The sequence below is a fragment of the Oncorhynchus clarkii genome, chromosome 21 (genome assembly GCF_045791955.1).
Source record: "Oncorhynchus clarkii lewisi isolate Uvic-CL-2024 chromosome 21, UVic_Ocla_1.0, whole genome shotgun sequence".
Lineage (NCBI taxonomy): Eukaryota > Metazoa > Chordata > Actinopteri > Salmoniformes > Salmonidae > Oncorhynchus > Oncorhynchus clarkii.
The window spans coordinates 40404473-40423960 of NC_092167.1; positions in this window are offsets into that span (position 1 = coordinate 40404473).

Consider the following 19488-nt stretch of genomic DNA (forward strand, 5'->3'; position numbering starts at 1 on the left):
AGAATCGCCGGAATAAATTGAAGCGACAGCTATCCACCGACATCGAAGGACCAGTTCCAGTCGACCACTTTTCAGAATCCGGGAAAAATGTGCAATTACCAACTATTTACAAAGATCGCAACATATTGGGTGGATGTTTACTACCAATGCCTTTCCCTGTTATGTATCCAGGAAACAGCGCGCCTTACATTTATTTCTCAAACGCTGGTAAATATTTTAGCATTTTCGATGCAGACGGTTGACTTTTAGGGACGTGGCCAACTCTGGCGTAGCGCTACCCAGTCGACATCCATGCCAGTCAAAAACGTTTGGAATTAGAGCGCCAACTGACACGCGTTAGTAATGTTTTTATTTTTTTTAACTTCATTTTCAAGGATGTTAATATAAATTAAGCATCACTGAATATGCCCACTTTCTTCAGTGTACACACATATTAATAGACCATTCAGTTTATGGTAGCTCTCGTGACATTTGCGTCATTGACCAAAGCACGACGTGCATGTGCCAAGTTCAGTCCTTCACAATTGCGAAACATTTATTTAGTACAACGTTATGGTTTCGAGTTGAATTAAAGAATTTGGCACAAGGGGAGCCTATATTGTCGAGATAGCCTACACGTTAGTATTATTTTATATTATTATAAAGCATTATCATTATTTTTAATATTCTTCACACAGTTATTTCGTCTATGAATACACACCATACCAAAGTAGGATCTATGCATGAATTATTGGACTTTGATCCATTTTATTTTGTACAGTAATGGCATTTGAATGAATGTGTGTTTATGTTTTGCTTGGTATTTGATGTTTGAACCATTGCTTCACTTGATTAGACCAACGTTATTATCAGCACCGTTAGTAGTTACTTGCTTCCTATAGTTCCATATAAGATTTTCTTACTATTATAGCTATACTCTGTCTTGAATTGTTGACATATCTTTCTTTCTGTGAAGTCGAATTAGCGTTTAATTTATATGGCCTTACCTTTGCAGTTCCATGTTAATTTGAAATACAGTATTTGTCTAAAACTATTTCATCTTATTATCTAAAAGCATTTCAAATGACAGATTATAAAGCTGTTGACTTATATATCATGAAGATGATAATATGCAATAAAAATGTTGTAACGTTTGCAATTTCTGAACTTGTTGAATTACATTTGGAGTCGAGAGAATAGTGTTATACAGTATATTACTTCAGATATTCAACATTCATGTGGCAAGCTTCAATAAGTAGTCATGTTATTGCTTTATGTTTTTTTCTCTCAAGTATTTTCTCTGAAGTTACATATGGATGGATGCCTGTCTGCAGTTTGTCTAGTTACACATTTAAACCTTTATTACATTTTCAAGCAAACTGGAATGAATTCGGTTCACCTTTACTCAACCATTACCACTTAAGGTTACACAGATATCTTCAGTAACAGTTGTAAGAGGAACAATGTATCTACATTGAAGTTGCACTTTATTGCAATGTAATTATCATGTAAATAGAGTTTAACCTCAATTGAGGGTCTAAATTATTTTACATAACTACTACTATAAGCAAGTAGGACTTGTAGGACTTAAATGTAAGAGAAGTGACAGACGTTCAGTTCTGTGCACTACCCAAAAACCATGCAGGGGTTGCTTGTTTCAATATAGGACATAACCGGAGAGTCAAATGATGGTTAATTCATGTGTAACCTTGTGTGTTTGCTGTTTATTCTATGTGTGTGTGTGTGTGTGTGCTTTTATGATGATCTATGTTCCTTATTTTCTGCTTTTGTGTGTTTGTGTTCGTGTGTGTGTGTTTGCATTCGTGTGTGTGTGTGTGTAATGTGTAATGGTGCATTATGTGTTTGCAACAGCGAAAGAAAGAAAACAATGAAGAAGAGAAAGAAGAAGAGATATGGTGCTTCATGGGTATTTGCATAGAGAAGGGAAATAGCGGCTTGTGGAGAGATTTTTCCTAAAGGGCCACGCTGGCTGCACTTCCACAGTGTTTCCGGGTCACCAACCCCTTCAGTGGCAGAGCCTCGCGCTGCTTTCTCCCTGTCACAGCCGCTCAAAGGCCTGCCACTGTTAACCTGTTCACTCAACCACTTAGTCTGCACTCAAATCAGTTGTTTTCTCTACTAAATTCCAGCCTCTCATCCCTTGTTAAAGATTGAACACTGTACATATGAAATCCAACAGCACATTGGCCCTTTCAAAACATGAAGAAATAACAAGTGAAATGGGAAGTGAAAATAAAAACGTGACAAGGGTGTTTATTACCATTGTGTACAGATGGAACAGACATGTAGTAGAATATGTCCAATCTTTTTTGGAAAGGGGGATTATCAGTGGGATACACATGGTGAACCTCCAGTGCTCATTGGTGCCTTTTAATTAATAGCGAAGGAATACTGTGAATGAAGGTTGTATATGCAGACCTATGACCGGGAAAAATGGCAATAACTGCTAAATATTTTTGACATGAGTGACATTTATATATTAAATACTAACACAAACACAACAGAATTAACCATATTTAAATATACCACTTTCACAGTGTTATAAACAGTCTATAAGCAGTTGGAAAATATGTATAAATAATAAGCAAATAAGTAAATACTAATTAGTAAATAATACAACATTTGCAACCCTTGAAATTGGAAAGCATTATCACTGCACGGGTCAAGTTATATATATATATATATATATTTATATATTTATTTATATGTATTTCTCTCTTACACACACACACACATCTCCTTATGAGTGCAGAGTTCCCCATGTAAATAGTCTACTGCTCCTTAATCTCATCCACCAGCTGGCTCTCTCTCTCTGTTGAACCCTCTATATGCGTAAATTAACTGTCCCTATGTAAATACGTAAGGCTCAATAGTTTGTCAGAGGTCCTCTATCCAGACCGAGACACATCCACATTCAGTCTCTCATCGAAACAAAATATCATGTCAGTCATTTCATATACAGTGGGGCAAAAAAGTATTTAGTCAGCCACCAATTGTGCAAGTTCTCCCAACTCAAAAGATGAGAGAGGCCTGTAATTTTCATCATAGGTACACTTCAACTATGACAGACAAAATGAGAAAAAAAATCCAGAAAATCACATTGTAGGATTTTTAATGAATTTATTTGCAAATTATGGTGGAAAATAACTATTTGGTCAATAACAAAAGTTTATCTCAATACTTTGTTACATACCCTTTGTTGGCAATGACAGATGTCAAACGTTTTCTGTAAGTCTTCACAAGGTTTTCACACACTGTTGCTGGTATTTTGGCCCATTCCTCCATGCAGATCTCCTCTAGAGCAGTGATGTTTTGGGGCTGTTGCTGGACAACACGGACTTTCAACTCCCTCCAAGGATTTTCTATGGGGTTGAGATTAGGAGACTGGCTAGGCCACTCCAGGACATTGAAATGCTTCTTACGAAGCCACTCCTTCGTTGCACGGGCGGTGTGTTTGGGATCATTGTTATGCTGAAAGACACAGCCACATTTCATCTTCAATGCCCTTGCTGATGGAAGGAGGTTTTCACTCAAAATCTCACGATACATGGCCCCATTCATTCTTTCCTTTACACGGATCAGTCGTCCTGGTCCCTTTGCAGAAAAACAGCCCCAAAGCATGATGTTTCCACCCCCATGCTTCACAGTAGGTATGGTGTTCTTTGGATGCAACTCAGCATTCCTTGTCCTCCAAACACGACGAGTTTTTACCAAAAAGTTACATTTTGGTTTCATCTGACCATATGACATTCTCCCAATCTTCTTCTGGATCATCCAAATGCTCTCTAGCAAACTTCAGACGGGCCTGGACATGTACTGGCTTAAGCAGGGGGACACGTCTGGCACTGCAGGATTTGAGTCCCTGGCGGCGTTATGTGTTACTGATGTAAGGGAATACCCCCCTGAATTGGACAAAAATGAATGGCAAGATATTGGCATTGGACAAACCATATACACGATGTCCAATACCACCCAAAGCGGCGTTGATTCGTGCAAAGTATATGGCAAATGCCATATGGCAATTGCCAATTGTAACACTTCAAAAATCCAACAGGGGGCGAGTGCGCTCCACCTGGGTTTTTCATATTGGAAATGCAACCCAAGTCAACATCCAAAAGCAAAATTTTGAAAAAAGGATTTTTTTTTCAAAAACTTTTCACCCCTTAAAAAAGTGCTTTCTGGGCCTTTTTTCGAAATTCTTTCTATTTTTTTGTCAATTACACATGTGTAAGAGCTGTATGAATATACTTTTGTCCAATTTTTTTATCATATTTTTTTTAATTATTATTTTTTAATTATTATTTTTTTAATTATATTTTTAATCATATTTTTTTAATTTAATTACATTTTAATTACATGCGCATAAGGCATATGTTTCGTCCATTTGCAATATGATTTCATAGGAAGTCAAAAGTCAAAAGTCAAAAATTTCAAAATTTGGTAAAAAACTTCACACATCCTTAAAAAAGTGCTTTCTGGACCGTTTTTCAAAATTCTTTCAATTTTTGTGTCAATTACACATGTATAAGAACTTTATCAACATACTTTAGTCATACTTTATTATCATATTTTTTTTTTTTTTACTTGTGCATAAGGCATATGTTTTCTCCATTTGGAATATGATTTCATAGGAAGTCAAAAGTCAAAAGTCCAAAATGTCAAAATTTTATAAAAAACTTCACACACCCTTAAAAAAGTGCTTTCTGGACCGTTTTTCAAAATTCTTTCTAATTTTGTGTCAATTACACACGTATAAGAACTGTATCAACATACTTTATTCGTATTTTATTATCATAATTTATTTTTATTTTTTTTACTTGTGCATAAGGAATATGATTTGTCCATTTGCAATATGATTTCATAGGAAGTCAAAAGTCAAAGTCAAAAGTCAATTTTTTGGGGGCCAAAATTGACTGAACTGATGAACTCGGGACGGCCGGGCAGTGATAGTTGTTCATTTCCATCACTCGTTGTGTTGATTTCATCATGTCCATTTGGTGATGTTTTTTCACTATAGAATCATATTGCAAATGCGCGTGCAACTGGTAACCGAAAAAAAAAAAATTATGATTTCATTATGTCCATTTGTTTATGTTTCCTTACTTTTTCAAAGTCACTGTGCATTTGCAATATGTTTTAATGGGCAGGTACCATCACGAATTTGTCATGCTCAAAATTCAAACTATACTTTGCTCAAACTATACCTTTGTCAACTTGTATTATCATAATTTTTTTTTGTTTTACTTGTGCATAAGGCATATGTTTTGTCCATTTGCAATATGATGTCATAGGAAGTCAAAAGTCAAAGTCAAAAGTAACGATTTTCCTCCGTGCAACTGGTGATCTGAAATGTGCAACTGGTGATCTGAAATGTGCAACTGGTGATCTGAAATGTGCAACTGGTAACCCCCCCCAAAAAAATGATTTTTTTTGTTTATGTTTCCTTACTTTTTCAAAGTCACTGTGCATTTGCAATATGTTTTAATGGGCAGGTACCATCACGAATTTGTCATGCTATAAAAATCCTGCAGGAATGTGAAATTGACTGGCCCGATGAACTCGGGATGGCTTTGCAGTGATTCTGGGTCATCTCAATCGCTCGTTTGGGTTGATTTCAGAATGTCGCTTTTGGTGATGTTTTTTCACTATAGAATCATATTGCAAATGCACGTGCAACTGGTCACCCAAAAATAAAAAAAATGTTGATTTCATTATGTCCATTTGTTTATGTTTCCTTACTTTTTCAAAGTCACTGTGCATTTGCAATATGTTTCAATGGGCAGGTACCATCACGAATTGGTCATGCTATAAAAATCCTGCAGGAATGTGAAATTGACTGGCCCGATGAACTCGGGATGGCTTTGCATTGATTCTGGGTCATCTCAATCGCTCGTTTGGGTTGATTTCAGAATGTCGCTTTTGGTGATGTTTTTTCACTATAGAATCATATTGCAAATGCACGTGCAACTGGTCACCCAAAAATAAAAAAAATGTTGATTTCATTATGTCCATTTGTTTATGTTTCCTTACTTTTTCAAAGTCACTGTGCATTTGCAATATGTTTCAATGGGCAGGTACCATCACGAATTGGTCATGCTATAAAAATCCTGCAGGAATGTGAAATTGACTGGCCCGATGAACTCGGGATGGCTTTGCATTGATTCTGGGTCATCTCAATCGCTCGTTTGGGTTGATTTCAGAATGTCGCTTTTGGTGATGTTTTTTCACTATAGAATCATATTGCAAATGCACGTGCAACTGGTCACCCAAAAATAAAAAAAATGTTGATTTCATTATGTCCATTTGTTTATGTTTCCTTACTTTTTCAAAGTCACTGTGCATTTGCAATATGTTTCAATGGGCAGGTACCATCACGAATTGGTCATGCTATAAAAATCCTGCAGGAATGTGAAATTGACTGGCCCGATGAACTCGGGATGGCTTTGCAGTGATTCTGGGTCATCTCAATCGCTCGTTTGGGTTGATTTCAGAATGTCGCTTTTGGTGATGGTACCTCACTGTTTAAACATATTGCAAATGTACAAGAGTCAAGTGGACAAGAGTCCATCAGTCAATTAGATATCATTCTGACACCAAACTGATACAAACTGACACCAAACCCACTTTTTCCAACTCGTTTAGTAGCCATCGGACAGAAACGTTGGGGTCCGTCTCTATGGGCCGAGCCGGTTTCAATGCACCTAGCCTTGCGTCTCTGAGACTTTTCTAAACGTCGTCATTTTCGTAATGGTCAAAATGAATTGAAGATATTGCAAATGTACGAGGCTGTTTCTCGGTCCGAGAACCGTCTAGAGCCACGTAACTCACCACGCACCATCGACCGGAGGTCTAGAACAGGTTTCTAAAGTTTCGGAACTCTAGGTCTGACGGTTCTTTTTTAGCTCGAACAAAGCTAACTATTGCAGCCACTGTCTGTCTCTACGCACCCCAATACGTCCCTCCATCCAAGTTGTGTTTTAGTGTGATTTGTTTTTCCTTTGAATTTTTTGGGGAAAAATGACTGATTTACAGTTCATCAGGGTTGCCTAATCACATATATGAAGTTTTGGACAGATCTGACTTTTTTAACCCTTTGAAACAGCCCCTGAGACACCAATTATGGCACTTCCGGTTGGCACAGGAAGCTATAAGTCACCACATATCCTCATTGGGGTATGCTTTTACATAATCCTGAGTTTTAAGTCTTTACGTTAAGAACTGAGTTATTTACGGAGGGTTTAGTATGTGTGTGTTATTTCAGAAAATCATAGAAAATCACAGAAATCTCGCAGAGCTCCGCAGCACACTTTAAAAAGATTCGTATGAACACCCTGCAACTGGATCTGTAACCGTTGAAAAAAAAACGCCTATTTGTGACCATCACCAAGTTGTCATTGTTCCGTTTCTCTTAAATGACGATAGATAAATGGCTGGTTCTTTTTTTATTGACACCGGAGGCTCCTTGACTTTGACCTGAAGTGGAAAAATAATTTCTCTATTTCCATTTTGGACCTTTAATCCCAGAAAAATGGCCATAACTCAAAAACCGTCGAGGCCTAGACGCCATCTTGTTCGGGGCCAACTGCCCATTATGCCAAACCTACGCTCACCAAGTTTCGGCTTCGAAATATTTTCCGTTTTCGAAATAAGGCCCCGTCGTGATTCGTGATGTTTTGCCAAATTGCCATATGATTCCGTATGCCCTCTTGTGGGAATTTCCGGGATAGCGGAAAAACGGTCAAAAACTTGTTTATTTTATAAAACGGAAACCGAATGTCCGACAAAGTTCATTTGATGACTTCCCGGTAGGTCCGGCCCTACCGCACGGCCCGACGCCGACCGCGAATTTTACAAACGATTTCGGGCGTCTAGTAAGGGACCGTACATTTGCAATATGGACTTTTTCACTGATCATACACGAAATGCCGAAATGTTCCCTTAAGGTATGGTAGGCGTTGTTACTTTGGTCCCAGCTCTCTGCAGGTCATTCACTAGGTCCCCCCGTGTGGTTCTGGGATTTTTGCTCACCGTTCTTGTGATCATTTTGACCCCACGGGGTGAGATCTTGCGTGGAGCCCCAGATCGAGGGAGATTATCTGTGGTCTTGTATGTCTTCCATTTCCTAATAATTGCTCCCACAGTTGATTTCTTCAAACCAAGCTGCTTACCTATTGCAGATTCAGTCTTCCCAGCCTGGTGCAGGTCTACAATTTTGTTTCTGGTGTCCTTTGACAGCTCTTTGGTCTTGGCCATAGTGGAGTTTGGAGTGTGACTGTTTGAGGTTGTGGACAGGTGTCTTTTATACTGATAACAAATTCAAACAGGTGCCATTACAGTTTTTTTCGATTGCTAAACGACAGTGGACACAACTGGAGTCACATGTGCAAAACTCTAACTACAGTCTGCACAGCAGCAGTTCATGTGGACCAAACTCTAGTTCGTTTTTCATTGCTTGAACACAGTTTTCAAAACTCTACACACTTATCCCATGACTTTAACCACAACCTGCACAACACTGTGGATTTACAGCACTTTGTTCAAATGCTAACACACTGCTGTCAAAACTGTGAACCACACATTCAAAACGGAATAGATTTCAGCCTTGTGCCTTTCAAACACTGCTGATTGCAATTTCAGCTGAAAGGCTAAGCAGGTGTCTTGTTTTAGACTTGTTAGTGAACACACACACATATTACAGTATATATAGGTAGAGCTCAAAAAGACTCATTTTGGAAATGGAACAAGGAAGATAGGTTCGTGGAGGGAGAAGGGTGGCAGGGAGAGGGCGGATGCGTGGAGGAAGACAAAGAAGACAAAGAGCTGTTATTTCAGATGAAATAAGGGCTACACTTATAGACCATGTCGTGAACCATGGTCTCTCATTGAGAGAGGCAGGGTTGAGGGTGCAACCCAATCTGCAAAGATCCACAGTGGCATCTGTAATGCGAATTTTCCATCATGCAAACAGGTGAGAGTTACATCCTTACAGTAAATGAAAACATTACAGGAATCTATTTTGTATTGCAATTATAGAATATTTACACAGATATATATTACAGTAAGTTTGACTGTAAAATATATTTTTACAACAGGACCTAAAGGCTGCCCCCAACAGGGGGAAGAGGAAAAATATTTTCAGATGCGCAGGAAAATGCTATTGTTGACATGGTTGTTGTCAACAATGCAATAAAACTGCGGGAGATTCAAGATAGAGTGCTGGCTGATAATGATATATTTGAAAATGTTAATTCTGTCAGCACAACAACTATTGCTCGAGTCCTAAAGAAACACCAAGTTACAATGAAACAGTTATACACTGTACCGTTCGAGAGAAACAGTGAACGGGTAAAAGAGCAAAGATACCAATATGTCCAGGTAAGACGTCTGAGGTTACGTACACAGCTATACAAAATATTTACAGTAAAAAAAAACACTAGCATTTCTACAGTAAAACTGTGCACTTACTGTTTTTCAGAGAGTAATGGAGGTGGAAGCACTGGAAAGACCACATTCATTTGTATTTATCGATGAAGCTGGATTTAACCTTGCCAAAACACGGCGCAGAGGAAGGAATGTTATAGGTCAAAGGGCCACTGTGGAGGTTCCAGGCCAAAGGGGGGGAAATATCACCATGTGTGCTGCAATGGCCAATGATGTTTTGCTTCTCAACACACCACTCATTGGCCCATACAACACAGAAAGGCTTATAGCTTTCCTAGAACAGCTCTATGCTCAGCTAGTGCCAGCAGAACAGGGGGAGCCAGTAAGAAACACCCAAGTTTTTGTCATAGTTTGTGATAACGTTGCTTTTCACCACTCTGCAGCTGTCACAGATTGGTTTGCAGCACATCACAGATTTATGGTTTTGCATATTCACCCTTCCTCAACCCAATAGAGGAGTTTTGTTTGTTCTCTGCCTGGAGGCTGGAGGTGTTTGGTCACCACCCACATGACCAAATGTCTCTTTTGGAAGCCATGCGTGCCGGATGTGAGGACACGAGTCCAGAGGACTGCCAGGGATGGATAAGGCACTCCAGAAGGTTCTTCCCCAGGTGCATGGCAAGAGAAAACATTAGATGTGATGTTGAAGAAAACCTGTGGCCTGATGCTAGAGAGAGGCAGGATTAGCCTCTCAATTATTTGTTCGAATTACAGTATGTACTTTTAGTTTCTACCCTTTTTTTCTCATTACTGTAATTCTGTAAATTACTACAGACTATTGAAGCAAACTGCTAATTTTCATTTACCTTAAAGAATTGTTATGTTCTAAAAATTTTAATAAATCATGTGAAAGAATGTCACTCTTTTCTTTGAAGAAAATATTACTTTGTATGAAGTCACTGAAATTGTTCAAACTGTAAAGGTGAAAAGTTTGTATTTTCTGTATTGGTGTTTGATGCTAGTGTTTTTACTCTCAGTGTGTTCTGAGTGACAGTGTGTGTTATCTCAGTGAGGGTTGTGCATAGTGTTTGGCTGCACTGAGCGTGTTCTGAGCCATGTGTTAAGAGTTGTGTTGCTTGGAATGAGTTTTGCAGGTGATGTGAACTGTTTAGCTCAGGTGACTGTTGGTAGTGCAGACTGTAGTTAGAGTTTTGCACATGTGACTCCAGTTGTGCCCACTGTCGTTTAACAATCGAAAAAAACTGTAATACAGGTAATGAGTGGAGGACAGAGGAGCCTCTTAAAGAAGAAGTTACAGGTCTGTGAGAGCCAGAAATCTTGCTTGTTTGTAGGTGACCAAATAGTTATTTTCCACCATAATTTGCAAATAAATTCATTAAAAATCCTACAATGTGACTTTCTGGATTTTTTTTCTCATTTTGTCTGTCATAGTTGAAGTGTACCTATGATGAAAATTACAGGCCTCTCTCATCTTTTTAAGTGGGAGAACTTGCACAATTGGTGGCTGACTAAATACTTTTTTGCCACACTGTATCTCCTTGATCCAGTTGGAGCCAATCTGGTCGATTAGATTATACTCTCTCTTTACCCAACAGGCAGCAGGTGATGGTTTAATTCTACTAATCCAACTCAGAAAAGTATTAGTAAAACTCTGACTAGTAGTACTTCACTTAGTTAAATTCCACTCAGAGTAGTTGTGCTGTAATGGACAATTGTTTTTACATGTGGATTACAGAAATATATTGTAATTTAATCTAAGAAAAAATACAGTAGACTGCTTTTTAGTCTCTTGGTCAATGAATCAGGATATATATGATAAATGCTATCAATCAATGACAGATTGACACAGCACATGTATTCTCAAAAAAAAGTTCAGGTTTTGGGCACAAACATAGTAATATGATCCCTATTGATGAAATGAAGCACACACACGTTTGGGGTGGGGGTGTGTGAGCCACTATGTGTAAATTGTGTGTGTGTGTGTCTCTGTGTATGTGCGTGTGTGTGTGTGTATGCGTGCCTGTGCATGCATGTGTGTGTCTGAGAGTGTTTGTGTGTTTAAGGGGTGGGGTTTACAGTCGCCAGACTTCCTGACTTTCCCAGTGTCTGACGGTTGCCAACTCAGTGTTCACTCTCTGTATCTAAGCACTCTGCGCCCAAACCACAAGGTTCAGATGACCCTTTAGTCTGCTTGAGCCGGGACTTGTCAGTGAGAGGTGACAAAAAATCCAATGAAATCTTAACCTGATCAAAAGAATCCAATGCCAAGACACCATATGCACTCATTTAGGGCTATCGGTAACTGGGGTGCATTATGGGTAGTTTAATACATGCTATTGACTTCCTGCCAGACGTGGCTTACAAAGGAGGGGTTTTCTATCGAGAAATAACACAGTGAGTTTGGTTTAGAGTTATTCTGGGCTGTACTACAGCTCTAGGCTGTCCAGAACTGTCAGTACTTCTCTCAGATCTGACCATGAGTACTCCACAGAGCACATGTTTCTGATTCCGTGTTCAAATATAACTTTTTTTACTGCATTGTCTGAGATCATTGATCCCGAATCGCGAGTGATCATGCGGTCACGTTGAACCATTGTGGCGTGAGTCTTTCTCATGCCACTCAAATGAAAATGCTTCCCTGTTATAGCTTAAATAGAAACACACAGCACCGTTCAACTGCTTTGGTTGTATCACAGCTTCTCATTGCAATGCTCCCATATTCCTGTGAAGATTGGAAAAGTCAGGTTGAATCACGTCGAAAACACTGAGAGGGCAATGAATGCCAGGGTAGCCAAGGGGTGTACATGACTATACTGATCTAAAACACAGGATAACTCTGTGTGTGTGTGTGTGTGTGTGTGTGTGTGTGTGTGTGTGTGTGTGTGTGTGTGTGTGTGTGTGTGTGTGTGTGCGTGCGTGCGTGTGTGCGTGCGTCCATCTCTACATTATAGACATTGAGATTACTTGTTGTTTCTACAGAAACCAATGTGTCATAATGTCTCATTTCTATATCAGAGGTCCTGAGCCAATGTTGTCATGCTAAATCATATTTGTATTAGCTAAGAGGGACAACTTGGATCGAGGGTTCCATGTCAAGCCTTGTCAATTGCCTTCAAATCAATTAAAATTGTGTTTGCCACATGCATCGTAAACAACAGGTGTAGACCAACAGTGAAGTACTTATGGGCTCTTCTCAACAATGCAGAGAGAAAGAAAATAGAGAAATAATAGAAAAGTAATAACGCGTAATAAAGAAGTAATAATAAATACACAATGAGTGACGATATATACACAGGGTTCCAGTACTGAGTCGATGTGAAGGGGTACATGTACATATGACTAGGAATAAGGGACTAGGCAACAGGATAGATAATAAACAGTAGCAGCAGCATATGTGATGAGTAAAAAAATTAAAAGATTAGTGCAAAAAGGGTCAGTGTAGATAGTGAACCAAATAGCTAGCTACCCGGACTTACTATTTAGCGGTCTTATGGCTTGGGGGTAGAAGCTGTTCAGGGTCCTGTTGGTTCCAGACTTGGTGCATCGTTACCGCTTGCTGTGCGGTTAAAGAGAGAACAGTCTATGACTTGGGTGGCTGAAGGCTTTGACAATTTTTAGGGCCTTCCTCTGACATGCTTGGTATAGAGGTCCTGGCTGGCAGGGAGCTCGGCCCCGGTGATGTACTGGGACGTACACACTACCTGTAGCGCCTTGCTGTTGGATGCCAAGCACTTGCCATACCAAGCGGTGATGCAGTCAGTCAAGATGCTCTCAGCAGTGCAGCTGTATAACGTTTTGAGTATCTGAGGGCCCGTGCCAAATCTTTTCAGCCTCCTGAGGGGGACCAGGAGTTGTCGTGCCCTCTTCACGACTGTGTTGGTGTGTGTGTGGACCATGATAGATCCTTAGTGATGTGGACACCAAGGAACTTGAAGCTCTCGACCCGCTCCACTACAGTCCCTTTAGTTGAGGTGTGAAAGGGCAGTGTGGATCATTTGGTGTGGTATGCAAATTGGAGTAGGTCCAGGGTGTCTGGGATGATGGTGTTGATGTGAGCCATGACCAGCCATTCTAAGCCTTTAATGGATACAGATGTGAGTGCTATGGGGCAATAGTCATTAAGACAGGTTACCTTGTCATTCTTGGGCACAGGGACTATGGGGTCTCCTTAAAACCTAGGCATTATAGACCGGGTCAGGGACAGATTGAAAATGTCAGTGAAGACAATTGCTAGCTGGTCAGTGCATGCTCTGAGTACGCTTCCTGGTAATACATCTGGCCCTGTGACCTTGTGAATGTTAACCTGTTTAAAGATCTTACTCACATCGGCAACGGAGAGCATGATCACACAGTTGTGGAAAAGGCTGGTGCTCTCATGCATGGTTCAGTGTTGCCTCGAAGTAGGGCATTTTGCTTGTCTGGTAGGTACCGCCCATCTGCCAACTTCTGTCTGTATTGTCCAAACCGTTTGGTCTACAGGCCACTACAAGTGTCACAGGACTCGTCTGAATGTAAAAAAAAAATGTATGGAAGTATGGAGGTAGTTTTGTTCCAACAAAAAAAAGGGGTTAAATATGTATGTCCCCAAAATAAATTCCTAGATTTTGGCAAGATACTTAAAAAATGTATTGGTTATGATACATTTTTGGACGGTCTGTTTTGGCATTTATGAATGCGTTATTCAATGCATTTCTATGGGCTATAGTAGTAAAAGCCAAATTCTGTATTTTATCAAATAATAAATAATGATACCTACAGGGGTCCTAAAACTCTAAATCAAATAGCTAAATAATCCATGATATGACCATCTTAAAACAACTTTATATTTTATCTTAGTAGATCCATGGCTTCTGGTTGGGATATGTACGTACGTACGGTCACTGTCGTCGATGCACTTACAATGACTGATGTGGTAAACTCCTCAATGAATCCCGGAACATATTCCAGTCTGTGCTAGCGAAACAGTCCTGCAGCTTAGCAGCCTCTTCATTGGACCACTAACTTTTTGTGTTTGTGCTTTTAAGCAGGAATCAGAAGGATACAGTTATGGTCAAATTTGCCAAGAGGGCATGGGAGAGCTTTGTATGCGTTTCTGTGTGTGGAATAAAGGTGATCTAGAGTTTTTTTTCCTCTAGTTGCACAGGTGACATGCTGGTAGAAATTTGGTAAAACGGATTTCAGTTTCCCTGCATTAAAATCACTGGCCACTAGGAGCACCGCTACTGGATGAGCATTTTCTTGTTTGCTTATGGCCCTATGCAGCTCATTGAGTGCAGTCTTAGTGCCAGCATCAGTTTGTGGTGATAAATAGGCAGCAACTAAAAATATAGGTGAAAACTCTTTTGGTAAATAGTATGGTCTACAGCTTATCAAGAGGTATTCTAACTCAGGCGAGCAGAACCTCGAGTCTTCCTTAAGACTTGTTAACAAAGAGATACACACCTCCCCTCTTGAGTTTACGCGAAGCTGCCGTTCTGTCCTGCATAGAAAAACAGTTAGATGTATATTGCCCTTGTTCAGATACAACTGAAAGAAACATTCACATTTTACATGTATCATATGCTCTTCATACTGCCATGGGAATTGAACCCACAACTCTGGTGTTGTAGCACCATGCTTTACCAACTGAGCCACACAGGATCGTAAGCCATAACATAATATAGAATAGTCTCAACCGGAGCTCGTCCATTTTGTTCTCCAGTGATTGTTCGTTCACCAATAGAATGGAGGGTGGAGGCAGTTTATTTACTCGCCGATGTAGTTTCGTCAGGGTTCCCACACGTCGGCCTCTCTCCCTTTCTCTTTCGAGTCTCAGGGATAAGAGCCTGGTCCGGGGTGAACAGTGTGCCCTGCGTGGCAGACTCGTTGAAGTACAAATTGTCATCCAAATCAAGGTTAGTGATCGCTGTTCTAATGTCCAGAATCTCTTTTCGGAAACATTACACATTTTTTAAAGATCAGCATCAAAAAACAGACAAAATAGCAGAATTGGTCAAGAGCCCGTAAAACATCAGCTGTCCATTCCAGCACCATTTCGTTCAACAGGCAGTGAGCTTTTTGTTAAAATGCTCACTGCCTGGCAACAACAAGTTATTAACATACACTCAATTACCCTAATAATGTGTAAATCAACAACAAAAAAATCACACTTCAGTGATGAATGCACTACTCTCAAGCCATACCAGTGTATTCTACTATGGGATCTATAATTGCCACTAATTAGTAATGCACAGAGCAGCCTTTGGGTATAGTGAAATTGATAAATCAACCAGTAGCAATTAGGGCTAGTTGTGCTTGTCACGTTTATAAGTGCATTGGAACTGAGATATTGTCAATCAGTTTCTTTAGCAATAGGCCTATACTCAAAAGGCAAATCCTCACCCGATAAGCCATGTCTACTGTAACTGCAAGCTGATCAGCAGAGGAGTCAGGTATAAAGAGATATAGGAGGAATGGCTCATTGTAATGGCTGGAATGGAATAGATGGACTGATACCAAACACATCAGATACATGAAAACAATGTGCTTTACTCCGTTCCATTAAGGGTTAAGCTCTTGTCTTTTCGGGGCCCTAAGTGATTTGGTTGTGGGCCCCCATCAAGCCAGCAACCTTTTTTTACTGGCCCCCCTCTTGACGGCGGAGAGAGACATTTACACTACAGATCAAAAGTTTGGGGTCACTTAGAAATGTCCTTGTTTTTGAAAGAAAACATTTTTTTTTGTCCATTTAAACCACATAAAATGTATCAGAAATACAGTGTAGACACTGCTCAGACACCCATGCATACCCTACAAAACATGCCACCAGAGGTCTCTTCACAATTCCCAAGTCCAAACTGGTGTTTTACGGGTACTATTTAATGAAGCTGCCAGTTGAGGATTTGTTGTCCAGTTGTTGTCCAACTCTTGCTCAGTTATGCACTGGGGCCTCCCACTCCTCTTTCTATTCTGGTTAGAGCCAGTTTGCGCTGGTCTGTGAAGGGAGTAGTTCACAACGTTGTACGAGATCTTCAGATTTGTGGCAATTTCTCACATGGAATAGCCTTCATTTCTCAGAACAAGAATAGACTGACGAGTTTCAGAAGAAAGTTCTTTGTTTCTGGCCATTTTGAGCCTGTAATCGAACCCACAAATGCTGATGCTCCAGATACTCAACTAGTCTAAAGAAGGCCAGTTGTATTGCTTCTTTAATTAGGACAACAGTTTTCAGCTGTGCAAACATAATTGCAAGAGTTTTCTAATGATACATTTGCCTTTTAAAATGATACATTTGGATTAGCTAACACAACATGCCATTGGAACACAGGAGTGATGGTTTCTGATAATGGGTCTCTGTACGACTATATACAGTGGGGCAAAAAAGCATTTAGTCAGCCACCAATTGTGCAAGTTCTCCCACTTAAAAATCTGAGAGAGGCCTGTAATTTTCAGCATAGATACACTTCAACTATGACAGACAAAATTAGAAAAAATATCAGAAAATCACATTGTAGGATTATTAATGAATATATTTGCATATTATGGTAGAAAATAACTATTTGGTCAATAACAAAGTTTATCTCAATACTTTGTTATATAACCTTTGTTGGCAATGACAGAGGTCAAACGTTTTCTGTAAGTCTTCACAAGGTTTTCACACACTGTTGCTGGTATTTTGGCCCATTCCTCCATGCAGATCTCCTCTAGAGCAGTGATGTTTTGGGGCTGTTGCTGGGCAACATGGACTTTCAACTCCCTCCAAAGATTTTCTATGGGGTTGAGATCTGGAGACTGGCTAGGCCACTCCGGGATCTTGAAATGCTTCTTATGAAGGCACTCCTTCATTGCCTGGGCGGTGTGTTTGGGATCATTGTCATGCTGACAGACCCAGCCACATTTCATCTTCAATGCCCTTGCTGATGGTAGGCTTTGTTACTTTGGTCCCAGCTCTCTGCAGGTCATTCACTAGGTCCCCCCATGTGGTTCTGGGATTTTTGCTCACCGTTCTTGTGATCATTTTGACCCCATGGGGAGAGATCTTGTGTGGAGCCCCAGATCGAGGGAGATTATCAGTGGTCTTGTATGTCTTCCATTTCCTAATAATTGCTCCCACAGTTGATTTCTTCAAACCAAGCTGCTTACTTATTGCAGATGCAGTCTTCCCAGCCTGGTGCAGGTCTACAATTTTGTTTCTGGTGTCTTTTGACAGCTCTTTAGTCTTGGCCATAGTGGAGTTTGGAGTGTGACTGTTTGAGGTTGTGGACAGGTGTCTTTTATACTGATAATAAGTTCAAACAGGTGCCATTAATACAGGTAATGAGTGGAGGACAGAGGAGCTTCTTAAAGAAGAAGTTACAGGTCTGTGAGAGCCAGAAATCTTGCATGTTTGTAGGTGACCAAATACTTATTTTCCACCATAATTTGCAAATAAATTCATAAAAAATCCTACAATGTGATTTTCTGGATTTTTTCCCCTCATTTTGTCTGTCATAGTTGAAGTGTACCTATGATGAAAATTACAGGCCTCTCTCATCTTTTTAAGTGGGAGAACTTGCACAATTGGTGGCTGACTAAATACTTTTTTGCCCCACTGTATGTGTTCAAGATGGCAATTTGTTTTAGCCGATGTTCCTATATTCAAGGCCCAAGGAGCGTCTCCATAGTGGTAAGGTCGGAAGAGGGGCTATTTTTCAAAGGAGTTAGTGGCATTGCACTTTACAACATAAACAACAGCCCATTCATTATGACCAGTAAGCCGATAGCGACTAGGGGAATCTTTGTCCTCCCATAGGCTTTCAGATGGCTTATTGATCCATTCATTCAGTCAACTTTAGTGGCCTGGTGACACAGTGCCTCTGTAAATTCAATGGGGGTTAAGGGATTACAGTGACCCTATCTGAGAAAAAATGCCTTGCAGAGTGCCTGGGACATGAACATAAAGTCAAAGGTCATTCAACCTTCCTGTCTCTGGCACTGGTCCACTATGTCAATGAAAGACAAGGAGCGCCAGCAAAACACCATATTTGATTCAAAGATGCATAAGTAATGAGATATCGCTCATCATAATTTTTTCTAGTATCCTCAAATTATTATTATTTTTAAAATAGAACTGGAAAAGAGTGAATATGGCAGTTCCCGCTGTTTTACAAAAACACTGTTTTACAATATGTCCATTGTCACAACGCTTTTAGGCTATTTTGTTATTCAATACAAAGATATATACCATACCATGTGGGGATTTCCCAGCGTCTCATGAGATAACAACCACATTGTGATTTGCAGTGACATTCTGCCATGTCGATGACAACATCTCTCTTCATCTAGTCCACTGCGATGAAATACCTTGACCTTTAGGGTCCCTTCACACCAACTTCCAAAAAGCCCTGTCATCTGGCCATGTCTGTCACATCTCATCAAACTATTGGACACATCTGTTTAGCATGCTTTAATATATAGCTGTTATTAAGGCAATTACAAAAAGGCGATAATGCAAATATGCAGAGTTACAAAGCCCTAAAAATCATTAAAAGAGTAGAATATACAAGAACTACAATTCCCCAGCGGATATAAATCCATTCAACACATCAAATTGTCCCTGTTTTAAGATCATCGTTCATACTTTGGACAAAAGACCAACAGAAATCCATAATACAAGTTGAGGGAAACAGATACTGGAGACTAATGGCCACAAGGAATTGTGGGTGACAGGCGCAGGGCTAAAATTCATATTGATACGGACAGCAGAGGCCAGCGGCCTCCAAGGGGGCGAGAGGAGGTCATGGGTTGCTTTGACAGCTTATCCCCTCCTAATGGAAGTCTATCGACTGGAGCTGCTAGGAGGCTACTATGACTATAGCATGTCACCAGGAGGCACCAAGTCTGCGTGTGTGTCTGTGTGTGTGCAGTGTGTGTGTGTGGGCTCGTGCACGCGCTCGTGTGTGTGTGTCCAGTGTGTGTGTGTGCGCACACGTGTGTGTGTCTGTGTGTGTGCAGTGTGTGTGTTTGTGTGTGCACTGTGTGTGTGTGCGTGCACGTGTGTGTGTGTGTGTCTGTGTATCTGTGTGTGTGCACTGTTTGTGTGTGTGTGTGTGTGTGTGCACTGTGGGT